The sequence below is a fragment of the Canis aureus genome, chromosome 8, assembly GCF_053574225.1.
Source record: "Canis aureus isolate CA01 chromosome 8, VMU_Caureus_v.1.0, whole genome shotgun sequence".
Classification (NCBI taxonomy): Eukaryota; Metazoa; Chordata; class Mammalia; order Carnivora; family Canidae; genus Canis; species Canis aureus.
This window is the reverse complement of record NC_135618.1, coordinates 76097698-76121724: the sequence shown is the minus strand read 5'-3', so window position 1 is coordinate 76121724 and position 24027 is coordinate 76097698. Positions and strand designations below refer to the sequence as shown.

At 41.3% G+C, this 24027-nt stretch overlaps 1 protein-coding gene and 1 pseudogene across 13 annotated transcripts in view; both read left to right on the top strand.

Annotated features, from left to right (window-relative positions):
* Positions 1-24027, top strand: part of CALN1 (calneuron 1) — a 526620-nt gene that overhangs the window by 370977 nt on the left and 131616 nt on the right. The gene's annotated exons all lie outside the window — the stretch shown is intronic.
* On the top strand, positions 7918-8038 carry LOC144319868 (U4 spliceosomal RNA; annotated as a pseudogene).

The window sequence follows — 24027 nt, the reverse complement described above, 5'->3', positions numbered from 1 at the left end:
ATTAAGGTAAAAGAATTTGTTAGGAAGAAATCGGATCAAAAGGCAAATGACAGTAGGAGAAATAAAATTATATCAAAGGTAAGATTAATACCCAATGCCTGTCAGACACCCAGCCCCCTGCTTCCACAGCTGAAGCAAGATGGCTTTCATGAATGAAGAAATAAATAAAATCTTTAAAAAAAAGAAAAGATGATAACTCTAATCAGTTATATGATTCACAGTCTCCAGAAGATAACAGCAACCCCAGTACTCAAAAGAAATACAACCAGTTTTGGTATTGAGATATTATTGACTCCATGTGAAAAAGACACTGGATGGAATATTTAGAGATATAATTTCCAAAATGCCTTTTAGATGTACAGATCTATGAATTTTAATAAGTTTATACATGTGTGTAACCACCACCACAATAAAGACAGAAAATACTTCCATCGCCCCCAAAATTTCCTCATGCCCCTTTGGACTCAGTTTCCCTAGCCTCAGTGCCTGGCAACTACTGTCCTAATCTTATTGTCTACAGTTTGGCCATTTCTGTGTCATATAAATAGTCATATAGTGTGTCACCTTTTTGCCTTCTTTCATTCAGTATAATGCTCTGAGTTTCATCTGTACTGTGTCTTGTCTGTCTGTCTGTAGTCCATTCCTTTTTATTGTTTTGTAGCACCCCAATGCCCTACTGTAGCTTGCACCCAGTTTGTTTATCCCTTTATCAATTAGCGGACATTCACACTGTTCCCAGTTTAGAGTGTTGTCTTAGCCCATTTGGACTGCTATAACAAAAACACCATATCCCAGGTGGCCTAAAAACAACAAGAATTTATTGCTCACAGTTCTGGAGTAAGTCCAAGACCAGGCACCAGCATATCTGGTTCTGGTAGGGCCTGCTTCCTGGTTCATAGACAGCCATATTTTCCATGTGTTCTCACATGGTGGAAGGAACAAGAGAGCACCCTGGGGTCTCTTTTATGAGGGCACTAGTTCCATCCACAAGGGCTCCATCCTTATGACCTAATCACCTCCCAGAGGCCCCGCCTTCAAATGCCACCACCTTGAGGGTTAGGAATTGCTGGGGGACACATTCAGTCTAGTGCAAAATGATTATGAATACAGTTGCTATTAACATTCATGTACGTGTCTTTATGTGGATTATGTTTTTATCATTTTTCTTGAGTAGATATGTAGGTGGAATGCCGGATCCTATGGTAAGTGTATCTTTAACTTGATGAGAAACTGCTAAAATGTTTTCCAAAGTAGCTGTGCCCTTTTTAGTGCCCACTAGTGATGTATGAGCATTCTAGTTCCTCTCCATCCTTGTCAGCACTGGATATTCTCAGCTCTTCTTTCCTTGTAAATTTTAGACACTCTAGTATGTATATAGTGGTATCTATCCCATCATGACTTCTATTAGCTTTCTTTACATTTGCTTGATGGCCTGTAGTGATACAGATATTTATATCTGTTGCCCATCTTTTACTGTATTGACTTTTTCCTTAATGAGTTTGAGGGCTCTTGATGTATTCTACATAAAATTTTTTAACATATTCATTTTGCAAATATTTATGCCAGATGATGGCTTGCGTTTTCATCGTCTTAAGAGCACTTTTTAAAAAAAGAAGTCTCCAATTTTTGTGAAGCCCTGTTTGTCATATTTTCCTTTTATGATTCATGTTTTATGTGTCCTACCTAACTCAGGCAGGGTCTCCTGTGTTTTCCTCTATGTGTTTTATCATTTTAGGTTTAATATTTGGGCTGTGTTAGTTTTGGACACTCTATCCATTGCATTATTGGAATAGTATGTGAGTCAGTTTCAATGATATTGTTCTTAAACAGTTCTTAAAGTTTATTTATTTATTTATTTATTTATTTATTTATTTGAGAGAGAGAGAGAGAGAGAGAGAGAGCTAATGAGCATATGTGCCCACACACAAGTGGGGTGAAGGGCAGAGGGAGAAGGAGAGAATCTTAAGCAGATTCTGTGCTGAGTGCAGAGCTGTACACCAGGCTTTCTCTCACATCCTGAGATCATGACTTGAGCTGAAATTAAGAGTCAGATGCTTAACTGACGGAGCCATCCTGGCGTCTCTGTTCTTAAACAGTTCTCAATAAAAGTTAATGACATTGTGTCAAAGAATATACCAGAAATAATGTCTGTTGGGGAAGCTGAACCAAGGACATATCTCTCTGTTGCTCTGACATAATCCAGTGGTAGATTATATGCATTTAGTGTTTGTTAGTTAATTGTTATTGTTTCTTTTTAAAATTTTTATTTATTTTTAAAATTCAAGTATACTTAACATGTAGTGCCACACAAGTTTCTGGTGTGTGATATGCCAATTTAGCAACTTCACATGCCACTCAGTGCTCATGGCAAGTGTAGTTTTAATCTCCATCACCTATGTCACCCATCTCCTCACCCACCTCCTCTCTGGCAACCACCAGTTTATTCTCTGTATTTAAGAGTCTGTTTTTTGTTCGTCACTTTTTTTGGTTAGTTTATTGTTTCTTAATATTAACTCAGAAGCCCTTCTTTCTTGAATGAATTAGGTATATGGTAAATATACTTCTGACTCATGACAAGTAAAATCATGTTGTCTGCAAACAGGAGGAAGTTTTTAGTATTGTTTTATAGAAGGTTGGCGGAAAGAGCACATACAAAGGATTGAGCTTTTCCAAAAGTAGTATCTAAGCAATTAAAAGCACGCTTTTAAAATGTGAGCCAGAAGGCATTTCTGTTTTTCCTGGAATCCTCAAAAACTATTTCTACCAACTTACACCCCAGTGATATTTTTAAGGTGCTGATTTTGTGTTCGACCCAAGTCAATAAAACCATCTTATCCTCTATAGATTACTCCCTAGGTAATAGGGTATTGCATTGGCCAATATTGGAAGAACCAGATCTAAAGATCACCTCATTTAGAATATTGTCTGAGAAACTCAGACTTCAGATTTATATAGAGGAAAACAGGCATACACTTTCAATGAAATGTTCCATAAAATAAATATATCTATATATTGGAAGGGAATAAAGAGTTGTCCTTTTGAAAGTGATTTAATGGTCACAGAATAAAACTAGATGGGGTCATAGCCAAGGACTTGATGGAAACACTTTTTTTTTTTTTAACCGTTTGACCACTTTAACCCATTTCACTCACCCACTGCTCCCCACCTGACAACCTCCAATCTGTTCTGTGTATCTATGAGTTCAGGATTTCTTTTTTAGTTTCCACATATCAGTGAGATCATAAAGTATTTGTCTTTCTCTGTCTGATGGAAACACTTTTAATAAGTTCACAAGGAGCTAGACCCTAAGCTCAGTGTGAATAGGGTCCACATCTTTCCTATTCATGCTTATATCCTCAGTTTCTAGCTCAGGGCCTGTCACATAGTAGGCAAAGAAAGAAAGAAAGAATTAATGAATGAATGAGTATTTCCTGGACCCAGTTCAAAAGCTGCTTGGGCAATCTTAAGTATTTAAAAGTAGGCATATAGGCCAGCCCCAGTGGCCCAGTGGTTTAATGCCACCTTCTGCCCGGGTCGTGATCCTGGAGACCCCAGATCGAGTCCGTTGGGCTCCCTGCATGCAGCCTGCTTCTCCCTCTGCCTGTGTCTCTCTCATGAATGAATAAATAAATAAAATCTTTAAAAAAAAAAGTAGGCATATACCCAGCATATCCCAGGCTGAGTATTCTTCCTAGAGATGTTCTCACTCAGGACTATAAAAGGGCATGTAGGAGGATGCTGATTATGTATGGTCTGTTTGTGGGACTGAGTTGGAGGTAGCCTAGGTGTCCATCCCTAAGGGTAGGTATGAATAACATGAAATACTTTGCAACGATCCAGATGTACATAAACAGCAATGAGGATAAAAAAAAAAGATTCTTTAGTCAGAAAAGTAAGAAACACAATGAGATTCATAGTATGGTACATTTATGTAATTTAAAACACATGGATGTTTGAAACAACATACATTTTGAGGCAGTGTATCAAGGGGGCACAAGAACATGGATTCTGGAGCCAGAATTTAGGGACCCAAATCCCATTTCCACTACGTACTGCTTATCTTGGGTGAGCTACTTAGTTGCTTTGTGCCTCAGTTTTCTCATTTGTAAAATGGTGACACCTCATTGTACTGTTATCCAGATTGGGTGAGTTAATGTATGTGAAGCATTTGGGACATATCATAAGCGCTCCAAGACTATTATCTATTATAAATATTATTACAAAAGAATATGCCTCAAGACATGTATCAAACACATTAGAGTGGGTGGCCAAGGGGGTAAAAGAAAAGGAGTAGGATTTGGAGATGAAGAGGAGAGGAGGAAATAAAAGGAAAAAGAAAATTATTTAGAGCTTACTGTTGGGGCAGGGGACCTTAATTTGTGACACTGGGGAGAGTAAATTTTCCAGGTGTCCCTGGTCTCTGAGATTCCAAAACTTCAAAACTACTTTCAAGTCTTAGATACCTATGTCTAGACCTGTCCTTGTTACAGTATTTGAAAGCCAAACTTAGATCCTTGTATAAGAATGGATTGTACCTGAATCTTTCAAGGTTACTAGCATTTTGAGCAAGTGTTGAATTGATGAGAGCTCTAATGATCCCTTCTGATTTCACTTTTCCTTATCACTTTATTATTATCATCAGGATTTGCTTTATTTATTTATTTTACCTAATGTATTTTTTTGGCTTGGCAGTCTCTGGCAAATCAGGCACAAGAAGGGAGAGGCCGACATCTGCTGTGGCATGTTATAAATAAAACTGGTTTTAAGTGTTCAGCAATTTGTAGGGAAGATATGGGAGAAAAATCTTTTCCTCCGGGCAGCCAAGATGGAATTTTAAAAGTCACTGGATTATGAAATATTACTAGTGTAATTTGAAGTCTTTCTAGTGAGTCTCATTGTTTTGAGCCCCCAATCTCACCACTGTAAAGGGTTAAAATGAGGGGACATGCCAGTCTTTATATAGTCCAGAATGTCCTTCCAAATGCTGGTCACAAGCACAGAGGGACCAAATATAACTTGGTCTTGGTCAGCAGCTCCTTAACATGGAGGCAGTATTCGTAGTGAGGTTTGTTACAAGTAATTTGCTTCTACTAACATTAGTTTTTTGTGTGTGTGAGTGGATCCAGATTATTCCTATAATAACTTCCTTCTTTGTTATTTGCATTTTGTATCAGAATTTCATGAAGAAACAGTATGCACCCAGATACAAATGAGGAGGTGTTAATGAAGAGGCTGTTTACATAGTGTAGGCAGGTTAAGGAACAAATGAGATGGTGAGGCTCCCTGAGACTCACACAGATGGAAGATATTCCCACTCACCAAGGGCTGGAAGGAAAGGGTTACCGAAACCCATTAGAGCTGGAAGAGGAGCCACTGAGTGGGAATTGCCACTGCTAGAGCAGCACAGCTCTATCAGAGAGTGAACAGGGGAGATATACTCTGACCTCTCTTATCTCATGCCCTCAGATTTTCAGATTTCCTGCCATTCTCTCCCACTGGCTTAACCCAACTGGAAGCCAGTTGTAAGGTTGTCTAGGAGATGCAACCCACAGGTATCAGCTTCCCAGGGCCCAGGACAGAGAGGAACAAAGAGTGGATTGGGGGATGGCAAATGGAGAACTGTCAGCATACATTTCTTTCTTTCTTTCTTTCTTTCTTTCTTTCTTTCTTTCTTTCTTTCTTTCTTTCTCTTTCTTTTTTACAAAGAGAGAAGTTTGAGACTCTTCTTTATACCTATGGGAGTGTGGTACAAATGTGAACATAATATGTTAAGTATTTTATGGCAGAAAAGAGACTGCAAATTACTGGTCTATGAGGCGGTCTCCCAGGGTAGAACTTTGGGTAACATTTTCCTCTCTAGTTTGCTATCTTTGAGCACAACTAGGTTCTATTTATAAATACATTTGGTAGGCAAATTTCTATTAAGATTTAGATATCTGTCTTTAGAAGAAAAGTCCCCAGGGAATGTAAGCTCCATTTCCAATTCATTGTCTTCTTTGCCATTGTATACCCAGCATCTCACACAGTGCCTCCTGGCATTGTGAATGAATGAATGGGAAGTGATCTTCATGCACCTTATATGGTCTAGGTATGGATTCATTGTCTCCACTCCAGAGAATATGATAGTCATTTTGCTGATTATGTAAAATTCCGTAAAAACAAACGATTATCATGATGGGACCAGATAGCCATGTAGGTGCTTGCACCTTGATGGTAAAATGGAGGCTTATAACTAAGATAATTATGTTCAGTTTGCCAAGGAACAGAAAGGAATTAGGACTAGAAAGAGATTCTGGTCCTCTGAGCCATGGAGTTTGACCATGGCCCTCTTATGCTGATGAAGATAAGAGTGGAATGGCATTTCTCTCTTATCTTTCCTGCAAGTATTCACTGCACTTAGCCTTCCCCCACAAAAATGAGAAATGTAAAGTCAAAAGCCTAGAATATACAGAGATGTCGTAAACTCCAAATCTCTTTGGAGATATATAACATTAAAGCTTATCAGAAAAACTGGTATGCTCATATTCTTCATGTTTTGGGAGAAGATTCTTGGTCATTTTGATGGACATTCTGAGGATGCTACTAAACCTGATTAAAAAGGAGGAAAGCAAATCATTCAGGTTACTGTTTGTCCTAACTTCTGAAAATGTCACAGCTTCCTGTAGAATGGGTTGCTTGAGACTGAGAAGCCTATACTCATTTTTTATGACAAGCACTCCAAAGTAGAAGCATCTGAAGGCTTAACACTGTAGGTAACCCAATATAGGGTAAGCCAATATGAGAGGTCAAGCAGTGTGTAGGGAAGTGATCTGAGGATCTAATCTCTCAGTCAAGAAAATGCTATGGGCAATGTCTGTTATGAAGTTGAGTGGGAGAGAGAACCTGTCAAGGTACATGGTGACGGGTCAGGTCTTATATTGGGGAAGAAGTTACCCCCTTGCTGAATCTCACAGATAAGCTAACATGAAGTCTAATGAAAGGAATTATGTCATGAGGCCTTTGCCATTATGATGAGTTCTAAAAGCTGAACAAGTTGTCCCAAAGTGCGAGACCACAGACATAGGCTTGGGGAATCCAGACTGTTGTTTTCATGGATCTGGACAACTTTCCTGAGATGGGTGGGAGAGTCAAGTCCTCCTGAGAAGAAGTAAATGGGTCTCCCCTTCTCTCCAGAATTGTATATTCCAGGTATCTCTGGGCCAACTGATAAAGCCTCTGATAAATGGGAAGACTATCCACTATCCAAGGAGCCTTGCTGAGTTGTTTTCAGATGGGCTAAGATGAAAGCAGGGTGAGAAGCCCAACTCCCAGCCCATTAATATCCATCAGAGGGTGTAGGACTCATATCCCATTATCTGCTGCTGGCCAGTGGCCCCTGAGAATGGATTTCCCCCAGTCCAGGGATCCATGTGTTAGAAACCAGATGACAGAATGAGCAACTCTCCAAGGAAGGCCTGATGTGGAAAGCCATACTATTCTGGTGGATTTAAGTGCCATCTACATGGAAAGGATGCTTATTGCCTAGGGGAGAATTAATCTACGTTTCCCAAGTCATGAAGACAAGGTATTTTTAAGTATCCATGGAAGGGATAGTAGAGCTCTACTATGGAAAGGAAGGAATTGGGATGTAGCCCCAGTGGATCTGGGAGTATCTTGTGTATGGTTTGGCTCAATCTTCAGGGAAAGTATAAAACAAAGCATATGACACAGAACAGGAGGTATAAAAACAGGTCCACAAGACATGTATGATTAGTTCATTTATGGCAACAGTGAAACGACAATGCGATGAAGGAAAGATGGCCTTTCCAAAGGTGTCAGTTGTTTAAATCTGGACCCCTCTCTTATACTATGAACAAATATCAACTCCAGGTACATTGTAAATGTCAACGCCAAAACAAAAAATAATATGGCTTCTGCATCTTGGTGCAGTGGCAGTATTGTAGCCAATGAAGTTTATCCAACACATAATTATTGCTAATTAAAAATAATACGGCTTTTAATAAAGAATATGAAAGATATTTTTATGACCTTGGAGAGGCAGAGAGTTTTTAAACAGGATATAAAGAACATTCATCACAAAGGAAAAGACTGACAATTACGACTATATTAAAAATAAACTCAGGGGCACCTGGGTAGCTCAGTTGGTTAGGTGTCTGGCTCTTGATATCAGCTCAGTCTTAAACGCAGGGTTGTGAGTTCAAGCTCTGTATTGAGCTCCATGCTGGACATGGAGCCTACTTAAAAAATAAAAATACATGAAGTGAGTTCATGCAAAGACACCATTAAGACAAGCCACAGATTGGGAAAACATAGTTACATATATGTACATATATGTATATATACATGCACACACATATGCATACACATATACATAAAAGGATACCTCCAAAACATATGAAGAATAAACAAGATACCAGGAAGACAAATATAGGTGGCCTGATAGAAAAATAGGCAAAGACTCAAATAAGCACCTTACAAAGGAGTAGATTCAAATGACCAACAAACTTACAGGAAGATTATCTGTCATCAGATAAATGCAAGTTAAATTCACAGTAGGAGAGGTTCTAGTCCTAAGTAAGGACTATACACTCACAGAATGCAACAGAACAATGTGCATGGAGCAGCTGTCTGTGAACTCAGAGAAGGAAACACAAGCAGGTGGATTGGCAAGCTCAAAGTACCACTGACCTGATAGTGACTTGTCATTTTTATTTTCTGATGTCTCCCAGGCCCAGACTCAGAGATAGCCCCAAGCCCCCGGAGTGCACACGAGGTGCATAACTTGAGACCTCTTGAGACTTTAAAAAGAACATTCTTTTGTCTTGGTCCATGGGATGGGAAGCAGGCCCCTACAAGACAGAGAGAGTGGAGGCATCCCCCACTCTTTCTGTTTGTGTATTTTCCATTGTCTTCTGTCCCAGCACCCATACCGTGCCCTGCAGAGAGGAGCTGTGATAGCACCAGCATCATGGTGCCTATGCCTTTGTGCCAGGACCCTGGGAGGAACCTTGTTATTTTTCCTGTTTCCTCTACACCCAGCTGGTTGCATTCTCCCTCTCTGTGTATCTTCTCTGTCCTGCCTTGCTGAACCAGCTGTGGAAAGTGTACAGTAGAGCGTGGAAGCTAAGGCTCCACTTTCTAGCCAGAATGCTAGGAAGGGAGGTGCTGAGTTCACACAGAGAAGGGCCTTGGAAAAGCAACAACATAAAGTTGTATGAACTTCTGGGCTTACTCCCAGGTTGCACATACATGCAACTGATTCTAAACAGCATAATAAAGGCTTTGAGAACTGATTCATGGTGTGACAACCTCCCAGGTTGCAGACTGACCAGTAGATTGCACACCTCCCAGGACAGATGCGAATATCACTGCAAAGGCTTTGTAAACTAAGCTGATTTTGGAACCACAGGGAGTAAATCAGAACTTGTGGACTTGATATTAGGCAAAGACCTTCATGACCTTCAGTTGAGCAAAGAGTTCTTAGATAGGACACCAAAAGCACAACCTGTGAAAAGAAAAAAATGAATTGGACCTCATAAAAAATAAAATTTTTAATGTGAATCCATGAGATATCAACTCACACCAGTCGGATTGGCTATTATAAAAAAGACAGCAATACCAAGTATTGGTAGGGCTCTGGAGAAAAGGAATCTCTGTGCACTCTTGACAGGAATGAAGCAGAAATCAGGATGAAAGTTCCTCAGAAAATTAAAAATAGAACCACTGTATGATGCAGCAGTTCCACTTCTGGGTATTCACCTGAGAAAAACAAAAAACAGCAATTCAAAGAAAAGTATGCACCCCTATGTTCATTGCAATATTATTTACAATAGCCAGGATATAGAAGCTGCCTAAGTGTCCAGCAGTAATGAATGGATAAGGATGTGGTGCTCGCACCCATGCTCACACACACATGCACGATGGAATATTAATCAGCCATACATAGAATGAAATCCTGTCATTTATGAAAACATGGATGGACCTACAGAGAACAATGCAAGTGAAATAAGCTAGACACAGAAAGACAAGTACCATATGATCTCACTTATATGTGGAATTTCAAAAACAAAACAAACAAACAAACTAAACAAAACAGAAATGGACTCATAGGTACAGAGAACAAAGTGGTGGTTACCAGAGAGGAGGGGGTTGGTGGAATATGGATGAAATAGGTAAAGGGGATTGAGAGGTATTAACTTCCAGTTATAAAATGAATAAGTCTCTGGTTGTAAAGTACAGCATGGGGAATGTATGTAGGAATGTAAGTGGATCTCAAAGGCCTTTAGGCTGAGTGAAAGAAGCTTGTCTTTAAAAAGATATGTATTGTATGATTCCATTTATAGGGCACTCTGGAAAAGATAGGATTATAGGGACAGCAGACAGAGGAGTGGTTGTCAGGATTTGGGGGTGAGGGATGGGTTTGACCACAAAAGGATACACAAAACTATTTGGGGGGATGAAGGAACTTTATAGTATCAGTATCCCCTGATTATGGGATGGTTATAATAGTCTATCAGGCCTTCAGAAAAGATGATGGGTTGGAACACCCACGTGGCTCAGTTGGTTAAATGTCTGAGTTTAGCTCAGGTCATGATTTCAGGGTTCTGGGATTGACCCCTGCATCAGGTTCCCCACTCAACAGGGAATCTGCTTGTCTCTCTCTGTCTGCCCCTCCCCTTGCTTGTTCTCTCTCTCTCAAATAAAAAATAAAATCTTTTAAAAAGATCATGAGTCTATCAGGTTTATAAAATCATACATAACCCCAAGAAAAGAACCCCACTGGAACCATGTATGTGTGTGTACATGTGTGTGTGATAGGGTGGTAGTCACACAAGTATATGCATTCATCCAAACTTATTGAACACTTAAAATTGGTGATTTTTTGTGGAATGTCAAGTATACCTCAATAAAGAATAAAAATATTGGTAAATCAAATAAATCATAATGAAATACGACTGCACCCTTATCTGCATGGTTAACATGAAAAAGGATGGCAATACCAAATGTTGGCAAGGACATGGAGCAGCCAGCTTCATTCCCTACAAGGGGGTTATGCATTTTTGGAAAATTCTGGTGCCTGGTCCTAATGCTGTGTATGCCTGTGTCTGAGAACATCTCTCACTGTGTATGTTCCAGAGGAGAGCACACAGAGCACCAAGACCCAGAAGTGCCATATTCAAAACAGTACCATCCTAGCTTTAACTGGAGATAACCCAGATAGCCATCAAAAAGACTGAAGAATAAATCATAATGTACTGATTCTCTGGAATACTATATAGCAATGAAAGAAGACACACTGCAGGCAGTGGGGGTACAGTGACACGAACAGAAGGCCGAGCACCCTCACCAACTTCACAAACACTGAATGTAGCACATGAGAGCAAAGAAAAATTTCCCAGGCTTTTTTTTTTTTTTTAAGATTTATTTATTTATCATTTGACAGAGAGATTGGGGGGGTGGAGAGAGAGAGAGAGAGAGAGAGAGAGAGAGAAAGAGCACATGAGTGAGGAGAGGGGCAGAGGGAAAGAATTTCAGGGACTCCCCACTAAGCCCAGAGCCCGCTGCCGGGCTTGATCTTATGACCCTGAGACCATGACCTGAGCTGAAATCAAGAGCCTGACACTTAACTGACTGAGCCACTCAGGTGCCCCCCACATTTCCCAATCTTAAAATAAAAACACTTCTATGTTCTCTGAATCCAAAGAATCAACCAGCTCATTTCTATTTAAGTCAGCGTGTGGAAATTGCATTCATATGTCCGAGGACTGAAGTTAATTCATCAGGGGCTTGTGATTGGTAAGCTGAGGAAAGCATCTGGGGTTTTCTGTGATGAGTATAGGTAAGCTGAGGGCCTTGCCATGGCGGAGGGGAGTGAGGTTGGAAGTAGTGTCTTTGGAGGAGGGGGATTTGAGCTTTTGGAGGGTGAAATATTTCACTCTTGAGTTCCCTACTGCAAAAGATTTTTCCTTTTTCAAACCTTTTTGTTTTCACTTTTATGCTTTTATATCAGATTGCCTCATGTTTTCATCATTCCAGAATCAATAATGATAAATTTCTTGCAATCAAGAAAAATTTTAGCTTTAACCATGAATCAAAGAGTCACAGACCCACTACCTCCTATCAACTTCACCAAAAAGAATAAATCAAAATTCTTTCACAGAAAATGAAAGAGGACTGTCAATCAGAGATGAGTGGCTGCTAGATTTTTCCAGTGTCCAAACCACAACTTTTACCAAGATAAGAACAAGTTGATTAATTGCAGAGTCTCTTCCAGTGTCACATTTAGCATTCCTCATCCACCTACCAATTCATAAAGCTCCCTGTGAAGGGAGATGAAGGGACCAACTATTACAAATAAAATATAAATACTTTTGGCTCACTGTATCTGCATTGCTAAGTTCAATCAAGACTTGCGTTGGAATAACACAGAAGCATAAAATTTTCAGACACCCATATCTGCAACTTTTCTGGTTGCATTTCCTCCCCTGCAGCATCTACATGTGCTCAGTCATCCCATCCATCACAGAAGGAGCTCTTTTCTGCTGGTAAGATTTCGATTTCAGAGATGTGGACCACTCAGTCTGCACTTCCTCGGCAGGGGATTTCGGTGAAACCATCTGCTTTGGGCTCACCTGGGACAACCTGGCTGCCAGACTGCATGGAGGATTTCAGTCTTGAGGCCCCAGGCCCACATGAAATATGTTATATTTGTAACCATCCTCCCAGGGGTGGCTGTCTACCCATTTGGCATCACATACATTATAGTCTCGTTATGGTAGAATTTCGAGCCTGGGTAGCTCTCCAGAGTCCCAAAGCATTCTGGGCCCGTTGATCCTGGGTACCCTCAAACTCTTAGGTCATTCCTATATACTGACCCAATACTTATTGCTTTTTGAATCTAAATAAGCCAGTGTGCCATGTTCCATGTCCCACACAGAACAGTGGGAAAAATGCTTATGTTGAGATCCAACAGACCTGGGTTTGAACCCCAACTGTACCATTTACTATGTAATCTCTAAATTCACTTACAGTCCTCACTTATAAAGTAGGATTATGGCCACTTCATTGGGCATCTTGAGGCTTAAGGAGAGAACATATATCAAAAGTTCATCAACTTTGCTTTCTCCACTATAGCATCTCACTGGGATACAAATCTTTTAAGACAACTCTCACCCTAAAAACAAGAAATTAAACTTTTCATACCCCTCCAGCTTATAAATCATTTCTCTTCTCCCCTCCATTGATAGCCCTTCTGAAGAGTAGTCTGTACTCACTCACTGCTGTCAATTCTGTCCTCACATTGACTTGTGAATCCACTCGGATCGGCCAGATTTCCGTTCCTGCTACTCCATAAAAAGCTCTAGTCAAAGTCACTGATAACTTCCATGTTGTTAAATTCAGCAGTCCATTTTCAGTCCATCTCTTCTTGGCCTCCCAGCAGCCCTGGCATGATTTGTCACGCTCTCTTCCTTGAAATACTCCCTCCACTTGGATTTCAGGATGGCAGATACTTCTGTTCTCTGATCTCCTTCTCCAGCCCCTTTACTGAGTCTCCTCAGTAACACTAAACACCAGAGGAGCCTGACTGTCCTTGAACTCATTTCATAGTAGGCCTCACCCATACCTGTGGATTTAAATACTTCCATATGCTGAAGGTTCCCAAATTCATACATTCGGACATTTCCTCTGAACTCCAGTGTCTATGACATCCTCTCTTGGATATCCCCACTTTGTCACATCTCTCTTAGATACCACCACTTTGTCACATACTGCATATCAGCAAGTAGTATTGAAACAAATCCAGCATCTGGCTGCTTCTCCCTATCTCCGGGTCCAAGCCACCGTTGTATTTTGCCTGTATTAGTGCAATAGCCTCTTCACTGATCTTTTTGTTTCTGCCCTTGCCTGCTCCCCCCCTTACTAATGCAACCAGACTTGAGTTACAATGTGAAACAGCTCTGTCACTCTTTTGCTCCCCCTTTGTCTTTTTTAAAAGTTGAAATCCTCCATGGTGTGCCTCTGCTACCTTTGCTTCTGCTCTCACTCTGCTGTAACCACACTGGCTTCTTGGCTGCTTCTCAGACACATCAAGCAGGGCCTTTGCATTCACAGTTTCTTCTAGTTGGAAACCTGTCCCCCAGAACATCTCAGGGCTCATTTCCTTGTTCTCTTTAGTTCCCTGCGCACGTGTTAGAGAAGTCTGTGGACACACTGTATAAAGTAACAACCCCTTCCCTCAACCTCTCTTGGCTTTCCTTACCCCTCTTGCCATGCCTTAATTTTCTCCATGACAGTTTCCACAATTCTTTCATAAAATATCACTTTTTATTAGTTTACTGTCTTCCCTCATTTAAAAAATAAGCTCATTCATCAAGTTATGGAACCTCTGTTCCAGTTTCCTCACATAGCCAATGGGTTAAAGAGTCCCATTTTCTGGTCACCCCCCCCCCAAGGACATTGTGAGGAACAGACATGTTAACACATATAGAAATGCACTGAAAATATTTAAAAGTGCTACCTGCATGTAAGACATTAATTCTATTGTCATCATTGTCAATAAAGAGAATTCCAAGGGGTTCCTGCTTCTACCATCCTTGGGTACCTACCTATGGGAAGGCTTTTCTTCTTACAACTAGATAAAAAGCTGAAATGTCTCCTCATATACTAACAGACAGGATAGATGAGGCTGCTGAGGGGGTCATGGAGGCCAGGAAATGGGATGAGTGGCCGTGGGCAAGCAGCAGTGTGTGTCAAAACCTCAATTTCCAAAATATATAAAAAATGAAGTATTTATAATATTTCCAAAATATACCAGAAGTGAAGTATTGTATTTCCTCTGCCTTGACAGAGTTCGTAAGATCAGGAAAAAAAAAAAAAAAAAAAAAAGATAGGCAAATGCTTAGTCCACACAGAAGATCTGGCAAAGTGATAAGGTGCAGATTGCTGATGTCAGCACCTTCTGTGCATACCCTGTAACCTTAAGTGAGTAATTTTACTCCTCTATGCCTCTGAGGATAAAGAAGGGTGATAAAGAACCCATCTCGGGATCCCTGGGTGGCGCAGCAGTTTAGCGCCTGCCTTTGGCCCAGGGCACAATCCTGGAGACCCGGGATCGAGTCCCACGTCGGGCTCCTGGTGCATGGAGCCTGCTTCTCCCTCTGCCTGTGTCTCTGCCTCTCTCTCTCTCTCTCTCTCTCTCTGTGTGACTATCATAAATAAATTTTAAAAAATTAAAAAAAAATAAAGAACCCATCTCTTGGGGTTGTAGTGTGGTTAATTGCAAATCACTGCCCATTCTAGTAAATGTCACCTATCTTTATTATTATTGTGTTATTTGTACAGTATGAAGCACCATATGAAAAAAAAATTTTTTTTTTTTGCATTATCGTGTTTTCTTTCTAGCTGGGGCCAATGAGAAATGGTGAAAAGGTTAGGAGCATTTCATTGATACACATTTATTGAACCGTAGCTACCCACTAAAAGCATTTTAAAGAAGTGTTTAACTAATGACCAAAGTCAAACCGATATATATAAATCCCCTCTCAGTCTTTCAAAATTCTTTTGATGTCCTTTGATAACTCTCTTAGGGAAGAATAAGTGTGGAAATCTGAAGATTCAAGAACCCTCTGATGTAAAGTGAGACATAATAAAAAAAAGTTGTGTCAGTGTGAGCTTGGTTTGACTGTGATTAGAACTGTAGATTCCACAGGGGTCTTCCCAAAAGGATTTCGGGTGTGCATTAGATCTTTATAAGTGACTTCCCTTCTTTGAGTCTGAGTTTCCACATTGCAAATTTGAGAGTATTAATAACTGCCCTAAAAATAATGGCAGTCACTCTCCATTTCCATCACACCCTGGATTCTCTCGCAATAATGAATTAATTGCAGTTGTTCTAATAAGCTAAGTTCTCTCTCACCTCTGAACCTAAGCTGTGGGTTTTTTTTTTTCTGCCCTGCCAACCTAAAACCCCAACTTGCCTTTCAAGACTGTCCCTAGCTTTCACTTCTGAAGGGGTTGGGGGGTCCCTTCTCTATGCCCCTGTAGAAACATATGCCCACTGCCATCAAAGTATTTACCACATGAAATGGAAATTGCTGTCTGTCATAAGCTTGCAAGCCCTGCCAAGCATTGGGCCCCTGGTACCCAGCACAATATCTAGCACAAAAAACAGCACTCAGTATATATTTCTTCCTCAAGAAATCTTATTTACAATTATTCAGTGTACTTTTACACACATTTTGGAAGACTTAGTATGCAGATAAAATGCCATAACACTTAATAAAGCTAAAATCACTATGAAAAGAATGTATATTACAAATGCGAAAGACCTTTCAGAAAAACTTTGGTGATGTATAAAAGACAAAAGAGGTAATGGCATCTTTCCCCTGCCAATGATACAGCTATTTCTATTAACCTGGAGTGATCATTTAAGATCTTTAAAATAATAAACCTATTCTCTTAACATGAGTGTGTGTTGATAGCATGTATTTAGAAAATGCAGGGCGCAAAGCTGTGTAGAGAACACAGAGATGAACAATGAGGTGCAAGAGGTAAGCCATGGGCACTGACAAGGTAGAAAGTACGGAGGACTAGGCTGCCTGGGTGGCACAGTCGGTTAAGCCTCTGACTCTTGGTTTTGGCTCAGGTCCTAATCTCATGATTTGTGGGGTTGAGCCCTGCAGCAGGCTCTGTGCTCAGCATGGAGTCTGCTTGAGATTCTCTCTTCCTCTGCCCCTCCCACTCATGCTCACTGTCTCTGTATCTCTCAAATAAATAAATAAAATACCTTTTAAAAAAGTACAGAGGATTGAAATACAAAAGAAGTGCACTGGCATTTATGAAAATTTATAAGGGGAAGCACTTGTACAACTAGAGGAATCAAAGAAGACTTTATAGAGATGACTTGAGGGGTGATTAGAAGCTGGACAGGTTCTCATGGACTTTGCATACGAAGGTGAGAGGGATGTAGGGAACCCACTGTACTGAGCTGACAAGAGCCTGGTGGAACCTTGGTTTTAGAAAGGATAATCTAGCTGGTTGTGCAAGGTGGACCAGTCCAGAGGCTGGAGTGTAAAAAGGATGCTCCTGTAGTCATCCAGGTAAGTGCTGAGGGGTGTCAGGTAGATGGTGGGCAAGGGATGAAAAGCACAGACACTGTAGAGGAGGGAAGGATTTCAGTTACATGTGGGAGGCCACTGGAGGATGTGGAGGCACCTGGGGTGGAACCAAGAATGTGAGGGCATTGAGCATGAGGATTTCATGGCTCGGGAAAGTGCTGCCAAGTTGCTTCTGATTTCTTCAATTTAGCAATTGCAGTCAGCGTATCCAATTCAACAGATCAGCGACTTGATTGAGACACAGGGAAGAAGCTGTTGGAATGGCTAGGCTGGTTCATTGTTCATGCCTCAGCGAGCAATTGATTCCCTCTGAGATGCCCCAGAAAACAGGATTCAGTTCTGGGGTGGTCCTGCCCTGGTTCTCACTCTGCAATCAGCAGCTGCATCTGTTAGTTTGGCCAAGTGATTGATGGGTTGAGTCTGCCTCCTAGCAGGGGACTTTGAGGGGGAGGCTGCAGCAGTTTGAGAAACTAAAACACAGAAAAAGCAGGAGAAGGAAGAAGATCGACAATCATTCAGGTCCTTGAGTGCATTATAAAGTCAAGTGGTTTGGCTCAGGGTGAGGCTTTTCTGGTTGTTATCTGTGTGGTCTTAGTATGGAATGTGACACCTTCAAGTCCAAAGAATATATTTTGGGATGCTGTAATAAACCAACTGTACATTAAGTTCTTAGGGAATCTGGAAAGCCTTGTTTCTGGTATTCTTCACTGGAAGTGAAGTGTTTTCCTGAGGCTACCTAGTGCCAGGGTGCTTTGATCAAATTCCATTATGGAGGGCAGCCCTGGTGGCTCAGCAGTTTAGTGCCGCCTTCAGCCCAGGGCGTGATCCTGGAGACCCAGGATCAGGACCCACGTCGGGCTCCCTGCATGGAGCCTACTTCTCCCTCTGCCTGTGTCTCTGCATCTCTCTCTCTGTGTCTCTCATGAATAAATAAATAAAATCTTTTAAAAAAATTCCATTATGGATCCAAAAAAGGTGTATGGTTCCCTAGGAGCAACATGGTAGTCATCCTTCACCATAGTAATTCATCTATAGTTAAGAACCTACTATGTGCCAGGCAGGTTTTGGCATTTGCAGTGAATGGAACAGAGGGAGAGACAGATAATAAGGAAATGTCATTTCCTGATAAATACTATGATGAAAATAAAGCAGAGTGGTAGGATAGAGACTGGGGGCTAATTGGGTATGGCTGGTTAGAGCAGGCTTCCTGGAGGAGGTGATGTGGCTTGGAAAGGAATAAGTAGGTGCCTTTATCAAGAATGGCAGGAATGGCATTCTTTGCAGAAGGAATAGCAAGTTCAGACTCCTAAGGTGGGAAAACTTGGCATATGCCCAGAACAGCAATATAGCTGGTCTGGCTAGAGTACAGTGAGGCAGGAAGGTGGGCAGGGGCAGACTAGTGGGAGCGTGGAGCCCATGCTAAGGAATTGGGAAGCCATTGTGAGTTTGAATAGGTGTGTCCTGATTGGATTCATGGTTTTAAAAGCTGACTCGGATGCCTGTGCCTATCAGAGGTGTGAGGGATGGAGGGAGAGTAGGAAGTAGATTCTTTCAGCAAGAAATAGTCTAGAATATCAAAAAGCATGGTAGTAGGAGTCAGAGACCTAGCTCCTATTCTCAATCCTTCTGCCCATCCCGGCGTGACCCTGGACTACCCCCCCTCTGCCTCAGCTTTCCCATCTGTATATAAAACTATAGAGTTAGAGGAGGTCCCATGCATAATCCTTTTCCACTTGCCCAGGCCTGAATGTGGGATGAAACAGATGTGAGCAATTATTCATTAGGAACTTCTCCAGACAGTCAAGGAACAGCATCCTTCTGGCCATCATATTTATGGCCAACCCTTCAGCCCAGACTGCTCTGTATTATGACAACGGGTAGCCTAGAAAACAAATTCCAGTGGATCCCAGAGTAGCATGAATGAGGCCTTCCTCTCAGATAGTCATGGCTCCCTTGGATCATGGGAGTGACAGAGAGATCAAGCATTTTGAAGACCTGTCAAGTCAGTTCTTACTTGCCAAGTGGCCCACGGAAGAACCTTTGCTACCTGGCCAGTAGAAGAGACCACCAGGCACCCCTTCCGCCTACCCAGAGCCGAGTCCGTGTATGGGAACAGCCCTTTGTCTGCAGACATTCACACCTTGCCTAGACCCACTGCTGACTCACCTTACTGTCTACCATCTCCCTAAGGGGTGCTTATTCAGTGTACGCCTCCTGTCATCCTCCACTGCCTTATCTTTTGCGACTCTGGCAGACACATGATCACCTGAACAAAATCTGGGAGTCATTCCCCAGTGAATATACCAACCATTACGGATCTACCCTTATCTTTACCTCCCTGGAAAGGAGAGAAGGAAAGCTCACCCATAGCCTCTCTAAGATCTACCTGTGCTGTGAAGTTTCTAATTATTGTTCATGACTGCTTTGGCCTTCCTCTTATCAGTCTAGGTGTCTTGCTTTGGGACTAGATATCTCTAATTCATCCACGCCCCTACCCATTTCTGCCTTCCTTCTAAATTAGTCAACTAGAGGGGAAGGCAAGAATCCTATGGCTAGCCTGGATGTTTCTCTGGAAGATTTGAGCCCAAACCCGAGGATGGATAGATTCAGAGGAATTAAGGGGATAATGAGGACACACAGTCCATATAGCTACAGCAGTGGGTTTTAGAAACTGCCAGGAATCATTGAGAAAAGCTAGCTTAGTATGTTCAAATAGTAGTCCTTAGAACAAGTAACATGTTAACAGCAAGAGGTTGGTAATACCAAAAAAGAGGTGAATTTGAATAGTTAGGGGCCATTTACTCCTGTTGATTTTTCTAATCACAACCTCATTATGGGAACAGTATTATAAAGCAGCCCAATTTATGTGGATTATTTTTAGGGAAAAATACCTTCAGTACATTTTTTTTTTCATTTTTATGTCCAATAGTATTTTCAGAATTTCCAAAACAGACTATGGCACAGGGAAACTGCATGGTGAATTTGGGGCTTAAATTCCTGCTCGAATTTTTATTATAAGCACTGTAGCTTAAACAAGTTGCTCAAACTTTCTGATTCATAGCCTATTGTGTAAAATAGCATTAGCTCATGGTATGGTCACATTGACTGAGATCATGAACAGAAAACTTAGCAAGAGCTGGCACCTACTAGATACTCAGTGAATGGTGCTTATCATTTGTAACTGCAGCCACTCCCCTCAGGTTTCAGATATTACAAACTTCCTTCCTTGCTATCACACACCTGCCCTGGAGTCAAAAGCAGGAAGCCTGGTTCTAGTCTGTCTCAGGTATTGCCCTATGCCTAGAGCCTATTTTCCATGTCAGGGGAAAAAGAAAAAAAAAGGGGGCCTTGCAGTGCTCACCTCGCTAAGACAAGTGTGGAAAAATTATGTGTCATCTAAAAAGTTCTTGGAGCCCTCTGGATGTCAGAGGATACATAAATTCAGACTACCACAATTTTATACGAATTGGATCTCATTACTCAAGGTCTTTGGAAACAGACAAAAATAGAAGTGTGTGAAGATATCCTGACTTCCCTCTCTTGGAGAGACTTTTTCCTTGTAATGTTATGCAGCTAATTAAAAGAAAATAAACCCAGAGCCTGCCGTTTCCCTGAGGTCTACTATTTCCAGAAATGCTTTGGGACCCGAACTGCCTAGCTGATCTACAGAGCCAGCACTCAGGCCTCTGCCAGGGGTAACCCGCAAAGCAGCCTTTACCCCTTACCTGTCCTCAGCAGAACCCCACTGAGTGGAGAGGTCCTTTAGGTGCCACCCAGAAGCTTCATCCTGTGGCCTCATCTGAACTCCTGGTGCACTTCTGCTCTGCACTTGTTTTCATACAGTGTTCAGTCTTGTCTCAGTACTTAAGTGTGTCATGTTCACTTCGTTAGCTTTCAGTGTGGTCACTTCAAAGAGAAGCCACTAATGTGGGTTTTCTTCCCTCCCCTCATGTCCAAGGATGCTGGGAGGCAGGTACTAAATTGGCACCTAGTATCTTCATCAACAGAGATCAGATAGCAGAGGGAGGGTAGCAAGTGTTTGTAAACATGACAGATTGTTAACTCAGGACATTTTCAGTAATTGACTCGTAATTAGTAATTAATAACTAAGCAGAAATTAGTTGTTATAAAAATAACTTAGGAGTGCCTGGGTGTCTCAGTCGGTTAAGCATCCAATTCTTGGTTGAGGCTCAGGCCATGATCTCAGGGTCGCAGCATGGGACCCTGTATCAGGCTTCGAGCTCAGTGTGGAGTCTGCTTGAGGTTTTATCCTTCTTCTAACCCTTCCCACTCACTCTCTCTCGCTCTTTCTAAAATAAATACATAAAATCTTTTAAAAAGGAATAACATGTTCTAACTCTCTGAAGAAAGTCCATGGTATTTTGATAGGGATTGCATTAAACGTGTAAATTGCCCTGGGTAACATTGAAATTTTCACAATATTAATTCTGCCAATCCATGAGCATGGAATATTTTTCCATCTCTTTGTGTCTTCCTCAATTTCTTTCAGAAGTGTTCTGTAGTTTTTAGGGTATAGATCCTTTACCTCTTTGGTTAGGTTTATTCCTAGGTATCTTATGCTTTTGGGTGCAATTGTAAATGGGATTGACTCCTTAATTTCTCTTTCTTCAGTCTCACTGTTAGTGTATAGAAATGCCACTGACTTCTGGGCATTGATATTGTATCCTGCCATGCTACCAAATTGCTGTATGAGTTCTAGCAATCTTGGGGTGGAGGCTTTTGGGTTTTCTATGTAGAGTATCATGTCATCGGCGAAGAGGGAGAGTTTGACTTCTTTTTTGCCAATTTGAATGCCTTTATTGCTTTTAGTTGTCTGATTGCTGAGGCTAGGACTTCCAGTACTATGTTGAATAGCAGTGGTGAGAGTGGACATCCCTGTCTTGTTCCTGATCTTCGGGGAAAGGCTCCCAGTGCTTCCCCATTGAGAATGATATTTGCTGTGGGCTTTTCGTAGATGGCTTTTAAGATGTCGAGGAATGTTCCCTCTATCCCTACACTCTGAAGAGTTTTGATCAGGAATGGATGCTGTATTTTGTCAAATGCTTTATCTGCATCTAATGAGAGGATCGTATGGTTCTTGGTTTTTCTCTTGCTGATATGATGAATCACATTGATTGTTTTACGAGTGTTGAACCAGCCTTGTGTTCTGGGGATAAATCCTACTAGGAACAAATCATTTTAAGATTTGTGTGGAATCAGAAAAGACCCCGAATAACCAGGGGAATTTTAAAAAAGAAAACCATATCTGGGGGCATCACAATGCCAGATTTCAGGTTGTACTACAAAGCTGTGGTCATCAAGACAGTGTGGTACTGGCACAAAAACAGACACATAGATCAGTGGAACAGAATAGAGAACCCAGAAGTGGACCCTCAACTCTATGGTCAACTAATATTCAATAAAGGAGGAAAGACTATCCACTGGAAGAAAGACAGTCTCTTCAATAGATGGTGCTGGGAAATTGGACATCCACATGCAGAAGAATGAAACTAGACCACTCCCTTGCACCATACACAAAGATAAACTCAAAATGGATGAAAGATCTAAATGTGAGACAAGATTCCATCAAAATCCTAGAGGAGAACACAGGCAACACCCTTTTTGAACTCAAGCACAGTAACTTCTTGCAAGATACATCCACGAAGGCAAAAGAAACAAAAGCAAAAATGAACTATTGGGACTTCATCAAGATAAGAAGCTTTTGCACAGCAAAGGATACAGTCAACAAAACGAAAAGACAACCTACATAATAGGAGAAGATATTTGCAAATGACCTATCAGATAAAGGGCTAGTTTCCAAGATCTATAAAGAACTTATTAAACTCAACAGCAAAGAAACAAACAATCCAATCATGAAATGGGCAAAAGACATGAAGAGAAATCTCACAGAGGAAGACATAGACATGGCCAACATGCACATGAGAAAATGTTCTGCATCACTTGCCATCAGGGAAATACGAATCCAAACCACAGTGAGATACCACCTCACACCAGTGAGAATGGGGAAAATTAACAAGGCAGGAAACCACAAATGTTGGAGAGGATGCGGAGAAAAGGGAACCCTCTTATACTGTTGGTGGGAATGTGAACTGGTGCAGCCACTCTGGAAAACTGTGTGGAGGTTCCTCAAAGAGTTAAAAATATACCTGCCCTACGACCCAGCAATTGCACTGTTGGGGATTTACCCCAAAGATTCAGATGCAATGAAACGCCGGGACACCTGCACCCCGATGTTTATAGCAGCAATGGCCACAATAGCCAAACTGTGGAAGGAGCCTCGGTGTCCAACCAAAGATGAATGGATAAAGAAGATGTGGTTTATGTATACAATGGAATATTGCTCAGCTATTAGAAATGACAAATACCCACCATTTGCTTCAACGTGGATGGACCTGGAGGGTATTATGCTGAGTGAAGTAAGTCAGTCGGAGAAGGACAAACATTATATGTTCTCATTCATGTGGGGAATATAAATAATAGTGAAAGGGAATATAAGGGAAGGGAGAAGAAATGTGTGGGAAGTATCAGAAAGGGAGACAGAAGATAAAGACTCCTAACTCTGGGAAACGAACTAGGGGTGGTGGAAGGGGAGGAGGGCGGGGGGTGGGGGTGAGTGGGTGACAGGCACTGAGGGGGCCACTTGACAGGATGAGCACTGGGTGTTATTCTGTATGTTGGTAAATTGAACACCAATAAAAAGTGAATTTATTAATAAAAAAGGAATAATTTAATCAGACACAATAGGTAAATTATTACATGAATTTATTCAGCAGGCTTGTTCAACATGACAGACATGTTGTGTAAGTGAGATACTAGTTTAGGCCACTGAGCTCCTCCTAGGAGGAAGGCAGTATAAGCTAACTACTAAGGAATTATTAGGTCCATGCCC